We start from the raw sequence: 14,522 nt of genomic DNA on the forward strand, positions 1-14,522 counted from the left end.
GGTCAGATTTTTTTGTCTTTTTGTCTTTTTTTTTTTTTTTTTGAGACAGAGTCTCATTCTGTCACCCAGGATAGAGTGTAGTGTCGCAATCTCTGCTCACTGCAGCTTCCACCACCCTGATTCAAGCAATTCCCCTGCCTCAGCCTCCCAAGTAGCTGGGATTACAGGCACCTGCCACCATGCCTGGCTAATTTTTTTTTTGGTATTTTTAGTAGAGACGGGGCCTCACCACGTTGGCCAGGCTGCTCTCAAACTCCTGACCTCAGACAATCTGCCCGCCTAGGCTTCCCAAGGTGCTGGGATTACAGGCATGAGCCACCACGCCCGGCCAGAGATCAGATTTTTTTTAAGAGGCTGTAGCAAAGTTGGCTGACCCCAAAGCCTGGCACGAGACAGGCACAACGTCCCCCCAGGGGGAGCAGGTCCGTGAAGACTGCTCCCGCTCTTCATTTCAGGCCAAATTGGACTCCACAGGATAAGCCAGAAGAGGAGGAAGGGCTGAAAAGAATCCTACAAGATGATTTGGCAGGGTGCAAGACCCAACGACACTGGGGTGATGGGCTGTGCCGGGGAGGCACGTGGCCAGCTCACACACAAGGGAATGTTTGTGCAGGAGGCTCCAAAATCCCCTCCGTGCATATATATCATGTCTTATCACTCTAGCCACCGGGCAGTGGGTCCTAGAAAGAGCCTTTGTGAGGGGTGGGCCCCAGCAGTTTCCTTTGATCCATCCTTATCTACCCTAGAGGGCGCGAGGCCCAAGGCTCCCTCAGGGCAGGCCTATAATTCACCCATCCTGGCCTCTAGGCTCTAGAGGGGTTTTTGCTGGTGAAACTGCAGTCCTAGTCTGTACCAGCCACACCCTCCCTCCAGGCCCTGGGGATTAGGCCACGGGGGCTCCTGCATTCCTCCCCACCACTCCGGTCTCCTGTGTGTAGCAGCCTCTCAAACTTCTATGGGGCAGGCCCAGATCCGCCACTGGCCCCCAAGGAAGGCTGTGTGGCATTTCAGCCGGAGAAAAGAGGAAGTGAGATCGTTTCTCCCCAGGAACCTCAGGCCTTCCTCTCAGACAAGCTGTTTCCCCTGGCATCTGCCTCCCACTGCCCAGTGAGTCCAGCCCAGTGTCTGGAGCTAGGAAGCACCTCCTCAGCACCTGACAGACCAGCCTCAGCAACACCAGGGAAGCAAGTGCCAACAGGAGTGGTACAGAGCCACCCACCTGCCCCCGTCCTGTCCCCAAAAAGCCTCCATCTTTACTCTCCCAAGAGAGACAACTCCATGTCCCAGATAGGGGCAGCCATTCCAACCCTTGCCCTTGGAAGGCTGAGCCGTGCCTTTAATCCTTTTATCCCCAAGATTAGCCTGGGTCTCTGCTGAGTCTTCCAGGAAGGGATGGATACTTCTGGAAGACTCCTCTCTCCTCAGGACCAACCTCTTTCTTTCTTCTTTTTTTTTTTTTTCCTTTGAGATGAAGTCTCGCTCTGTTGCCCAGGCTGGAGTGCAGCGGCATGATCTCGCCTCACCGCAAACTCTGCCTCCCGGGTTCAAGCGATTCTCCTGCCTCAACCTCCTGAGTAGCTGGGATTACAGGCGAGCGCCACTGGACCCAGCTAATTTTTTGTATTTTTAGTAGAAATGGGGTTTCACCATGTTGGTCAGGCTGGTTTCGAACTCATGACCTCAGGTGATCCACCCGCCTCGGCCTCCAGAAGTGCTGAGATTATAGGCATGAGCCACCACGCCTGGACTTTTTTTTTTTTTTTGAAACAGAGTTTTGCTCCTGTTGCCCAGGCTGGAGTGCAATGGTACAATCTCGGCTCACCTCAACCTCTGCCTCCTGGGTTCAAGAGATTCTCCTACCTCAGCCTCCCGAATAGCTGGGATTACAGGCACACACCACCACACCCGGGTAATTTTGTATTTTCAGTAGAGACGGGGTTTCATCATGTTGGCCAGGCTAGTCTTCAACTCCTGACCTCAGGTGATCGGACCCCTAGGCCTCCCAAAGTGCTGGGACTACAGGCGTGAGCCACCGTGCCCGGCCTAGGACCAACCTCTTTCTTTTGTCCTCAAGGAGAGCCTGTGTGATACCAGAGAAGATCAGGGCACCAGAACCCCTGGGTCTTGCCCATTTCACTCCCCATATCAACTATGCATGCAGGAACCTGAGTTGAATACCCACCAACAGGAGTGAAGAAGGATGGGCTGGGCTCCCTCCACCGCTGGAAGGTGAGATGTGGGCCAGCTCCACAGCCAAAGAGCTGTCTCCCTTGAAGAGCTTCCAGTTAACTTTTCCTCTGCAGAGAAGATAAACAAGTGGGCTGGTGATATCAGGGACCACCCAGTGCTTAAAGCCAGGGAGGATGGCTCCTCTGAATTCAGGTTTGTATTTTGGTGCTATTTTACCAGTAATAGAACCTCTCACCTTGGCAACAACCTTAAGAGGTAGAGAGGGCTGGAGATTTACTGTCTCTGTGTCAGAGACACGAGGAGATGGAGACTGAGAAAGTGATACAGCTTTCCCAGACCTCCTAGCCACTATGTGACACCCAGATTCAACCTCAAGCTCCTGGCTCTTCTCTGAACTACACACAAAGGAAGGAAGAGTGCCCAGCTCGGTTCCCTTCTCTGGCACCCTGGGGTTATGAGGCAGGAGAGAGGGGAGAGTTCCTCAAGGTAAGCCTGAGGTACACCCCAAAATTCCACATCTTACAACAATCAGTGACTAGCCACTCATCAAGCATGCGGTAAGTACCTACCTCATCCCAAGTACCGCGGTAGGACATTTCTAGTGGGAAGAGAGGGACATTAAACAACCAGTGACAAGAAAGCCAGAGCTATGGGAATCTAGTCTAGGAACCAGGGACAGGTTCCTGGAAGGAGTCCATTTAAGAGAAAAGCTGAAGGGTAAATAAGAGATACCCAGGCATGAGGAAGAGCATGGACACCCTGTCGTCTACGTGGAGATCTTTAGCAGATAATTGAATGTAAGAGGGATCTGGACTACAGACAGAAGCTTTGCACAGTGGCAGCATCATAGCCAATGAGGTTTATCTGAGGCACGATTATTGCTAACTGAAAACTTTTCCCAATACCCCGCCATGATGACTTGAAATATAGCCGGCATTGGCAATTTTTGGCGGTCTCTATGGGGACTGAATCATAAAAAAAATTAAAAACAGACTACTGATTGAGAAATTAAGTAGCCTACGGATAGATGGCTTTAGCCTTTCTGTGCCCAATATCCAAAAATTTCCCCAAGTAGGCAGACCCTAAGTGAGAAAAGCATGCAAACAATTTCTTTTCTTTCTTTTTTTTTTTTTTTGGAGATGGAGTCTTGCTCTGTCGCCCAGGCTGAAGTGCAGTCACGCAATCTTGGCTCACTTCAACCTCCACATCCCGGGTTCAAGCGATTCTCCTGTCTCAGCCTCCCGAGTGGCTGAGACTACAGGTACGCGCCACCACACCCAGCTAATTTTTGTATTTTTTTTCTTTTTATTTATTTATTTTTTAATAGAGACAGGGTTTCTCCACGTTGGTCAAGCTGGTCTCGAACTCCTGACCTCAGGTGATTCACCTGTCTCAGCTTCCCAAAGGGCTGGGATTACAGGCATGAGCCACCACACCCGGCCTCAAACGATTTCTAAACAAGCTTCGGCCGGGCGTAGTGGCTCATGCCTGTAATCCAAGCACTTTGGAGGCCAAGGTGAGCGGATCGCCTGAGGTGGGGAGTTCAAGACCAGCCTGACCAACATGGTGAAACCCTGTCTTTAAAAAAAAAAAAAAAAACTTCCTATTATATTTCCAGTTCCAATCAGCAAGACCAACAAACCTTTTCATATGGGAACTCTAGATCCAGTGGCTACTGTCTCCAAAGCCAACCATTCTTCCTAGAGTCCACCATCCCTTCCCTTCTGCCCCATGCCCACCCAAACTGGGTTTACCTCTGTCTTCCTCTACACTGGCTCTCTGCCCCCACTACAGGGCAAGATACTCCCATCATGAACATCCTCATCTCACTCCTGTGGCTCCCTCAAGCCACGCTCCTGGTTCTCTCCCCCTTTTCTGTGCCAGGCATGTGCCTGTTGCTCTCAGATCCACTCTTAGCCTTCTCCTGCTCTCCTCTGCTCTAAACTGCAGGGGGACTGACTCCTGCAAGCTCTGTTCCCTAAGTTCTGCTGCAAACGAGCTTCCAAACAGCAGACAGGGTTGTCCCACGAAAGGCGGAAACCGGAGATAGCAAGCGAGCATTTCTCCCCCGCACTCTCTGTGGGTGGGGTCTGCAGCCACACCTGCATCTCCCTCACATTTCCAGCTCTCACCCAGCAGCCCCTGCCAAGCTTCTGGTTCCCACCAGGTATCCCTGACTCTGGGCTCTTGTCTTGCCACATGTCCCTCCTTTATGATGCTGAGTCCCGAGGTCAGTTCCCGCTCGAGATCACCAGAATACCACCTCCTCCTCCTCTGCTCTTCCAGTCGCAAGGGCAGTGGCAGCTTCCCCATGAAACCAGCCTCTGGCTTCCGCTTCCTCACTGCCCTCTGACCTTTCTGCATTCCAAGAACCTTGGATCTAGCTATCTGCATTATGTTCCCTGCATTGCAGTGGTCCTTAAACATCTTGGTGTCAGGGCTCCTTTACATCTTTCTTTTTTTTTTTCCTCCTGCGATGGGTTCTTGCTCTGTTGTCCAAGTTCGAGGTGCAGTGGTGCAATCATAGCTCAAACTCCTGGGCTGAAGAGATCCTCTGGCCTTTGCCTCTCAAGTAGCTGGGACTACAGACATGTACCACCATGCTCATGCTCAGCTAATTATTATTATTATTTTTCAAGACAGGGTCTTACTATGTTGCCCAGGCTGCTCTCAAACTGGTTGCCCCAAGCAATCCTCCCACCTCAGCTCCCAAGTAACTGGGATTACAGGCATGAGTTACCAGGCCCAGCTTCCTTTACATTCCTCTTTTTTTTTTTTTGAGATCGAGTCTCACTCTGTCACCCACTCTGTACACTGGCGTGATCTCCACTCACTGCAACCTCCGCCTCCCAGGTTCAAGCAGTTCTCCTGCCTCAGCCTCCTGAGTAGCTGGGATTACAGGAGCCTGCCACCACACCTGACTAATTTTTGTATTTTTAGTAGAGACCAGGTTTTACCATGTTGGTCAGGCTGGTCTCGAACTCCTGATCTCATGATCCATTTGCTTCAGCCTCCCAAAATGTTGGGATTACAGGTGTGAGCCACCGCACCCAGCTCCTTTGCATTCTTAAATATCGAAGACAGGAAACAGCTGGATTTGATATACTGATATTTACCATATTAAATAGTAAAACAAAACAATTAAATATTGGCTGGGCACAGTGGTTCACACCTGTAATCCCAGCACTTTTAGAGCCCTAGGCAAGAGGATTGCTTGAGGCCAGGAGTTTGAGAGACCAGCTTGGGCAACATAGAAAGACTCCATGTCTACAAAAAATTTTTTTTTAAGCCAGGTATTGTGGCACACACCTGTGGTCCCAGCTGCTCAGGTAGCTCAGGTGGGAGGATCACTTCATCCCAGGAGTCAGAGGTTGTAGTGAGTGGCGATTATGCTAATGCACTTCAACCTGGGTGACAGAGTGAGACTCTATCTCAAAAAAAGAAAAAAAATTAGATATGTATTCATTTAAAGTAACAAGTCCATTATTTGTTAACATATTTTATTACTTTAAAAAATTTTATTAATGAATATATTTATATTCAAAATAATGAGATGATAAAGCAAAAAAATACGTTTGTGAGAAAGTGGCATTGTTTTACATGTCTGCAATCCTCTTTATTGTCTGGGTTAATAGAAGACAACTGGCTTCTCATATCTGCTTCTACATTCCATGTTCAGTCTACTGTGATATATTCTTTTTATTGAAGTATCTTTTTTTTCGTTTTTTTTTTTTGAGACAGAGTCCCATTCTGCCACCCAGGCTAGAGTGCAATGGTAGCTGGGATTACAGGCCTGCACCACCATGCTCAGCTAATTTTTGTATTTTTAGTAGAGACAGGGTTTTACCATGTTGGCCGGGCTGGTCTCTGAGGTTTGTTCTTGCCGGGTTTAAAAAGGAAGAAACTGAGGCTGAGGCCAACACAAGAAGATCCAATATAAAGGAATTTATTCAGGCTCCCAGGCGAGGTCCTGCAGCCTGACAGGAGGGGCCAGAGAAGTCGCACAGACTCCTCCCAGACGTGGGGTTTTATAGGGAGTGGAAGAGCTCGATTGGTTGTGGGAGAGCAGGACTACTATTGGGTAAGGTTACAAGCCTTTGTTTGCATACAGGACTTGGCTACTATTGGTTAGAATTACTCAGCTGCTATTGGTTAGAAAGACTTGGCTGCTATTGGCTAGAATCACAAGACCCTGCTTGTATACTGGGTTCTTTAAGGGAAAGCCAGGCTGGGTGAAAAAGGGAGAAGGAAACATGCCCGAGCTTGTCCGAGCTTTCGGGGGCGGGGGGGGGGGGGGAGGGGGGGTGGTGTGCATCTGAGCTCCCGGTGAGGCAATCGGCCTCACACTCTCAAACTCCTAACCTTGTGATCCACCTGCCTCGGCCTCCCTAAGTTCTGGGATTACAGGCATGAGCCACTGCACCCAGCCTTTATTGAAGTATCTGAGGAAAATCCAGCTTTGCAGATTTGTAGCTGAAAAACAGAAAAATATTTTAATAGCTGTTGCAGATAATACTGGATATTCTTCTTTGCATGCCAAAACTTTGCAACAAGTGGTCATTTCTTAAAGGTAGCTTGCAATGTGAGATCTGAATCTACATCAGTGAACATTTTACACGCTCATACAATAAAATGCATTAGTCTTTCTTGTATTTTACATGAATCTATTGTCTATGCATGACTTTTTTAACCTCATGCATTGGTCATTTAAAAAATATTAGTTCAGTGAATTATAAAAAGCTTCTGGCCGGGCAAAGTGGCTCACGCCTGTAATCCTAGCACTTTGGGAGGCCAAGGCGGGTGGATCACAAGGTCAGGAGTTCAAGACCAGACTGGTCAACATGGTGAAACCCTGTCTCTTCTAAAAAATACAAAAATTAGCTGGGTGTGGTGGCTCGTGCCCGTAATCCCAGCTACTTGGGAGGCTGAGGTAGGAGAATTGCTTGAACTGGGACCCAGGAGACGGAGGTTGCAGTGAGCCGAGATTGCGCCACTGCACTGCAGTCTGGGCTACAGAGCGAGAATCCATCTCAAAAAAAAAAAAAAGCTTCCAAGTGTGGGCCCATTTTATCTGATATCAAAAAGCTACATTCATTACCATCAACACCAATCTTACCTGAAAAGCCTTTCCGTATCAGGCAGCCATCACACTCACAGCAACACATACAAGTTTGGCAAAATTCTAATTTCTGCTTTAAAACGGAAACTTCGTAATTGGCCACAAATACTATCGGTTGTTTTTTATTATTGAAGTGACAGGCTCAGTTTGTTCATTTTCAACAAAGTATCTGCAAAACATCCAAGTCTGAACAACCACAGTTTGCCAGTTATTCTTTCAAATTAAAAAAAAAGAAATGAGAGCCAATGAAGAAAGGGTCTAGTTCAGTTCATAGGTCAAAAAAATCATGCACTTTTTTTTCTTTTCTTTTCTTTCTTTCTTTCCTTCTTTCTTTTTTTCTTTTCTTTTTTTTCTTTGTTTGAGATGGAGTTTCGCTTTTGTTACCCAGGCTGGAGTACAATGGTGCGATCTCGGCTCACCGCAACCTCCGCCTCCTGGGTTCAAGCAATTCTCCTGCCTCAGCCTCCTGAGTAGCTGGGATTACAGGCATGCACCACCATGCCCAGCTAATTTCGTGTATTTTTAGTAGAGACGGGGTTTCACCATGTTGACTAGGATGGTCTTGATCTCTTGACCTCGTGATCCACCCGCCTCGGTCTCCTAAAGTGCTGGGATTATAGGCGTGAGCCACGGCGCCCGGCCTCCTTCTTTCTTTCTTTCTTTCTTTTTTATGACAGTCTCACTATTGTCGCCCAGGCTGGAGTGCAGTGGTGCAATCTTGGCTCACTGCAATCTCAGGTTCAAGTGATTCTCCTACCTTAGCCTCCTGAGTAGCTGAGATTACAGGCATCCACCAACACGCCCAGCTATTTTTTGTATTTTTAGTAGACATGGGGTTTCACCTTGTTATCCAAGATGGTCTTAATCTCCTGACCTTGTGATCTGCCTTCCTCGGCCTCCCAAAGTGCTGGGATTACAAGTGTGAGCCACTGCACCTGGCATCAGCAAACATTTATTGCACCTTCAATGTGGCAGCTGATACAGAAGAACAAAGAGATCCTTCCTTGAAGGAGGCTGTAGTCTACTGGAGTGTGAAGAATGCTGGACATACGTGTGTGTGTGTGTATGTGTGTGTGTGTGTGCATATATGCCTATCTTGTGTCCTGGGAAATCCTTTGGTCTCAAGTAGACTGGGACAGTTGGTTACCCTAGAATAGAACAGGTTCAAGAAGAGAGAAAAAGCCAGGGATCTGGCTAATTCACTAATGAACCACCTTGGGTTGGTAAGCATTGGCTGGGCTGGGCACAGTGGCTCAGGTCTGTAATACCAGCATTTTGGGAGACTGAGGCGGGAGGATCAGTTGAGCCCAGGAGTTCGAGACCAGCCCTAGCAATATGAGAGATACCATTTCTACCAACAATTTAAAAATTAGCTGGGTGTGGTGGCACACAGCCATGGTCCCAGCTCCTTGGGAGGCTGAGGTGGGAGGATCATTTGAGCCCAGGATGTTGAGGCTGCAGTGAGTCATGATCGGTACTCCTTGAGCCACAGAAAGTCAGCTAGCTTGAAATTGCCCCACCAGATTTCCGACCTTAGATTCAGTCTTGGAAGATTTTTGTTGTTGTTGTTGTCGTTTTTTGTTTTTTTGTTTTCTTGAGATGGAGTTTTACTTTCACTCAGGCTGGAGTGCAGTGGCACAATCTCGGCTCACTGTAACCTCCACCTTCCGGTTTCAAGTGATTCTCCTGCCTCAGCCTCCCGAGTAGCTGGGATTACAGGCACCCACCACCATGCCCAGCTAATTGTTGTATATTTAGTAGAGACGGGGTTTCACCATGTTGGCCAGGCTGGTCTCGAACTCCTGGTCTCGTGATCTGTCTGCCTTAGCCTCTCAAAGTGCTGGGATTACAGGCGTGAGCCACTGTGCCCGGCCTGTTACTTTTTTTTCAAGACAGAGTTTCCCTCTGTTGCCCAGGCTGGAGTTCAATGGCAGGATCTCGGCTCACTGCAACCCCCACCTCCCAGGCTCAAGTTATTCTCATACCTCAGTCTCCCAAGTAGCTGGGATTACAGGCATGTGCCACTACACTCAGCCAATTTTTGTATCTCAAGTAGAGACAGGGTTTCACCATGTTGGCCAGGCTGGCCTCGAACTTCTGGCCTCAAGTGATCCATTTGTCTCGGCCTCCCAAAGTGCTGAGATTACAGGCATGAGCCACGGTGCTGACCAGAAGATGTTTTCTTCATGTGACAGATAAGCCACTGCACTCCAGCCTAGGTAACAGAGTGAGACCCTGTCTTTATAAAAGACACACCGGGCACTGTGGCTGATGCCTGTAATCCCAGCTCTTAGGAAGGCAGAGGCGGGAGGACAGTTTGAGCTCAGGAGTTTGAGACCTGCCTGGGCAATATAGCGAGACCCCGGTTTTTTTTTTTTAAATATGGAACGCTTCACGAATTTGCGTGTCATCCTTGTGCAAGGGCCATGCTAATCTTCTCTGTATCGTTCCAATTTTAGTGTATGTGCTGCCGAAGTGAGCACGAGACCCCTTTTTTTAAAAAAAAAAAAACAAAACACTAAAAAGTTGGCTGTACATAGACACAGAGAAGGTCTGTCTACATATGGGGGAGGAGAACCTTTTTCTTTGAAAGCATTTCCAAAGGTGCTACAGCTTTCCCTCACCTTTCAATAACTCCTCAGAGGGAACACACTGGGATTCCATCCCCCATCAACAGACAGAGGCATCTGCACGCTCCTTCTGCTGGTAGCCCAGGCCCCAGTAGAGTCTTGCTTTGGCGATATCTCCAAGCAGCTGTCTTTAACCCATTCCTGTCCAGCCCAGCAGCTTAATCCATGTGCACGCTGGCCCCTGAATGCGCATTCTGTGCCCCTCTAGAGCCTCAAACACCCTCGAGGGGTATCAGGGCAGCTTCAGCTAGAGACAACATGACTCTTAGTGTATTCCCCTCTGAGAAGAGACCCAGAGCCCCCCTCCCCCAGCTGAGACAGGGTCAGGAGAAGCAGCAATGTTGTTCTACTGATGCCACACGTGCACCAGACCCCATGCCTGCCCGCGAGCCACAGTCACGCTCAATACCGCCTCTGTTGTAAGGCTCCTTGTGAAAAGCCCCAGTGTTGCAACTCCCGGCTCCAGCAAAGTCTTTGGCACAAGGTCTCTATTCATGCCAGGCTTGCCTTTCTTGGCCACACACAGGCAGCTCTTGCTCCAAGAGGAAAGCTGCTGGGTGCAGGGTGGATCTTCCCCCTTGGCTTCCAGCGAGGCCAAGACATGCCGCCTGAATTTCCTCTCTCCACCCAGTGCCACCTTCTGTCTGCCCCCTGGGAAACCTTGACACCAGCTCAGAGGGACAGAGCCAAGGAGAACCCTGTCTACCCCTCTGCCGACCAGCATCTGAGCCTCCAGCTCCACGAAGTGTCAATGAGAGGACATGCACGGACAAAGCATACAGACAAAACTTTCTTCCTCTTCCAATGAGCTAGGGGCTAAAATGAGCCTTCTGCAAGATACCTATCTCTAGGGACTGACTGGAGAGTCAGGGCTGAGGAGTGAGGCTGCGGACAGGATTTTTATCAGGCTAGTAAATTAGCCGCCTGGCTTTCTGAAGCACGTGCAGTTTGGTGAGTCCTTTATGATTCTGCTGATCGTTCATGTCCCAAGCAATAAAACATAACAGCGGTTCTCAAACTTGAATGTATCTCAGAATCACCTGGAGGGCTTATTAAAACCCAGCCCAGGCCAGATACGGTGGCTCATGCCTGTAATCCCAGCACTTTGAGAGGCCGAGGCAGGCGGATCACAAGGTCAGGAGTTCAAGACCAGCCTGACCAACATGGTGAAATAAAGTCTCTACTAAAAATAAAAAAAAAAAAAAAAATTAGCCAGTGGTGGTGGGCATCTGTAATCTCAGCTACTTGGGAGGCTGAGGCAGGAGAATTGCTTGAACCTGGGAGGTGGAGGTTGCAGTGAGATCACGCCACTGTACTCCAGCCTGGGCAACAGAGGGAGATTCTGTCTCAAAACAACAACAACAAAAAACCAGCTGAGCGTGGTAGCTCATGCCTGTAATTCCGAGCATTTTGGGAGGGTGCAGTGGGAGGATGGTTTGAGCCCAGGAGTTTGAGACCAGCTTGGGAAACATAGTGAGACCCTAGCTCTACAAAAAATAAAAAAATTCACCAGGCATAGTAGCTCACACCTGTCGTCCCAGCCACTAGGGAGGCGGAGGCGGGAGGATCACTTAGCCAGGAGTTCAAGACAAGCCTGGACAACATAGTCAGACCCTGTTAGAGTAGGTAGCTAGGCAGACATGAGCAGGGCAGGAGACAAATGTCAGGTGACCACCAGGTGATGATCAGGCAGTTGTTAAACTGTCTAAAACAATAATTAGTCACAGCTGGCACCAGGGAAAGGCAGTCCCAATAGATAGAACACAGCTGAAGCTGGTGATCAGCTGCTTTCTAACAAGATTTCAGGAGCTGGAGAAGTGGGCTCAAGCATGTGCACTCAGAGGCAAAATTTCAGGGTTTAACAGGTACATGACCTTCCTCTAGAAACACTCGACTGGTAAGGGAAAAAGGCCTCAAGAAAGCATGTGTACAACTTCAGTAAACACACTGAGCATGCAGCCCCTCCAAGTGCTGGCGGGCCACTGCACACGAGGACAGCCCACCCCAAGGGAAGAACTAGGAGAGGAGACGCAACCCCCTAGAAGCATGTCAATGTACAAAACCCCAATTCAGCAGGGCACAGTGGCACCTGCCTGTAGTCCCAGCTACTCAGGGGGCTGCGGTGGGAGGATCGTTTGAGCCCAGGAGTTCTGGACTGTAGTGTGCTATGCCAATCAGGTGTCTGCACTAAGTTTGGCATCAATATGGTGACCTCCCAGGAGCAGGAGACCACCAGGTTGCCTAAGGAGGGTTGAACCAGCCCAGTTTGGAAACGGAGCAGGTCAAAACTCCCGTGCTGATCAGTAGTGGGATCTCGCCTGTGAATAGCCACTGCACTCCAGCCTGGGCAATATAGCGAAACCCCGTCTCTAAAAAAAAAAAAATTTCACTCCTGCTCTAAACTTTGCCTCAATCTCTCACTCTGCTTGAATTCTTCCTTCTAAGGAGGTGAGAATTAAGGTTGCCATAGACCCATACAGATTCACTGCTGCTAACAACTCCATCTCTACAAAAAGTAAAAAAAAATTAGCCAGACGTGGTAGAATGTGCCTACAGTTTCCAGCTACTCGGGGGCTGAGGTGGGAGGATCGCCTGAGCCTGGGAGCTTGAGGCTTCAGTGAGTCTTGATTGTGCCACTGCACTGCAGCCTGGGCAGCAGGAAGATCCTGCCTCAGGCTGAGCATGGTGGCTCATACCTGTAACCCCAGCACTTTGGGAGGCCGAGGCAGGTGGATCTGTTGAGCTCAGGAGTTTGAGACCAGCCTAGAAAACATGGAGAAACCCCATCTCCTCAAAAAAATACAAAAATGACCTGGGTGTGGTGGCAATACCTGTAATGCCACCTACTCGATAGGCTGAGGCAGTACAATCACTTGAACCCGGGAGGCAGAGGTTGCAGTGAGCTGAGATCACACCATTGCACTCTAGCCTGGGTGACAGAGCAAGAGCCTGTCTCACAACAAAACAAACAAAAAAGACCCTGTCTCAAAACAAAAACAAAAACAAAAACAAAAACAGATTCCCGGACCCACCCCCAGAGTTAGTTCATTAGGACTAGGATGGAGCCCCGAAATCTGCGTTCCCAGCAAGTTCCCTGGTGCTGCTGATGCTGCTAGTCAGGGAATCTCACTTAGAGAACCACTGGAATAGGGTCTCTCCTGACCTCAAGGAGCTTACAAACCATTTGAGATAGCCAGTGTACCCTAAGTTCCTAAAGACAGTTCCATAGCAAAAACTACCAATGAACACAATGTAGCCAGAATACACAGAACAGAGGGAGTACAGGAAAAAAGAGAAAGATGTTTGCTGGGTGCCTACTATGATCCTGTCCTCACTTAACATGATCCGCAGGAGACCTTGAAGGAAATGAAAATGTTTCACCCCAATATATTTCTTTGACTTTTTTTTTTTTTGAGACGGAGTCACTCTGTTGCCCAGGCTGGAGTGCAGTGGTGCAATCTTGGCTCCCAGCAATCTCTACCTCCTAAACTCAAGCGATTCTCCTACCTCAGCCTCCCAAGTAGCTGGGATTATAGCTCTACCACATCCAGCTAATTTTTTGTATATCTAGTAGAGATTGGGTTTCATCATGTTGACCAGGCTGGTCTCGAACTCCTGACCTCAGGTGACCTACCTGCCTCAGCCTCCCAAAGTGCTGGGGTTACAGGTGTGAGCCACCGCGCCTGGTCCAATTTTTAGTAGAGACAGGGTGTCACCATATTGACCAGGCTGGTCTTGAACTCCTGACCTCAGGTGATCTGCGTGCTTTGGCCTCCCAAAGTGTTGGGATTACAGGCGTAAGCCACCACGCCCGGCCCTAATCTGCTTTTTGTCAGTTGAGATTTCATCAAACCTTCAGATCTATAAGGGCGCAAAGCAGCGTGGCAGGGGTCCTAGCTGGGGTTCTATCCCCTCTGGGCTGTCGCCCCGGCTGGCATACCGCCATGGAACTCAGCGCCGAATACCTTCGGAGAAGCTGCAGCGGGACCTGGAAGCGGAGCACGTGGAGGTGGAGGACATGACCCTCAACTGTTGTGCCTGTAGCTTCCGAGTCCTGGTGGTGTCGGCCAAGTTCGAGGGGAAGCCGCTGCTTCAGAGACACCGGCTGGTGAACGTGTGCCTAGCAGAAGAGCTCCCGAACATCCATGCCTTTGAACAGAAAACCCTGACCCCAGAGCAGTGGGCCTGTGAGCGGCAGAAATGAGGGACTAGGACCTGCACAGCCATTAAATTATAAATCTGGACCAAAAAAAAAAAAACCTTCAGATGGCCATGGGGAGACTTCCTTTGGTCCCTACAACCTATAAGGTGAGTAGTTGTTATTCCCATTTCACAGGAAAAAAGAGGCCCAAAGGTCCATCCCCGGGCCAAGTGGCAAGCGCACAGGTTCTCAGGCCAGGTTGCCCAACACCAAGAGGGGAGGTGGAGCTTGTCAGAGAAGCTTCTAAGAGGCAACGTGACTCAAGCTGCAGGGCGAATGCAGTGAGCAGGATACACAGGGAAGAAGGCATGGGGAGCTGGTGAAATGTCATACGGAAATCAGGGGTGTGGAATAAGTGAGAAGTGTGATGGGTGTGGGTGGC

The 14,522-nt window shown here is 49.3% G+C and overlaps 2 non-coding genes and 1 pseudogene across 2 annotated transcripts; 2 read left to right on the forward strand and 1 right to left on the reverse strand.

The window, feature by feature from the left end:
* Positions 1-1,405: 1,405 nt before the first annotated feature.
* On the forward strand, positions 1,406-14,179 carry LOC105732103 (bolA-like protein 2; annotated as a pseudogene).
* LOC135274591 (U4 spliceosomal RNA) lies at positions 3,015-3,155 on the forward strand. The gene has a single exon (XR_010342379.1). It is a non-coding gene; the product is annotated as a U4 spliceosomal RNA (small nuclear RNA).
* Positions 9,686-9,792, reverse strand: LOC135274613 (U6 spliceosomal RNA). The gene has a single exon (XR_010342403.1). It is a non-coding gene; the product is annotated as a U6 spliceosomal RNA (small nuclear RNA).
* Positions 14,180-14,522: the final 343 nt, after the last annotated feature.

The sequence above is a fragment of the Aotus nancymaae genome, unplaced genomic scaffold (genome assembly GCF_030222135.1).
Source record: "Aotus nancymaae isolate 86718 unplaced genomic scaffold, 86718_ANA_hifiasm-v0.15.2.pri h1tg000002l, whole genome shotgun sequence".
In the NCBI taxonomy this organism is placed as follows: Eukaryota; Metazoa; Chordata; class Mammalia; order Primates; family Aotidae; genus Aotus; species Aotus nancymaae.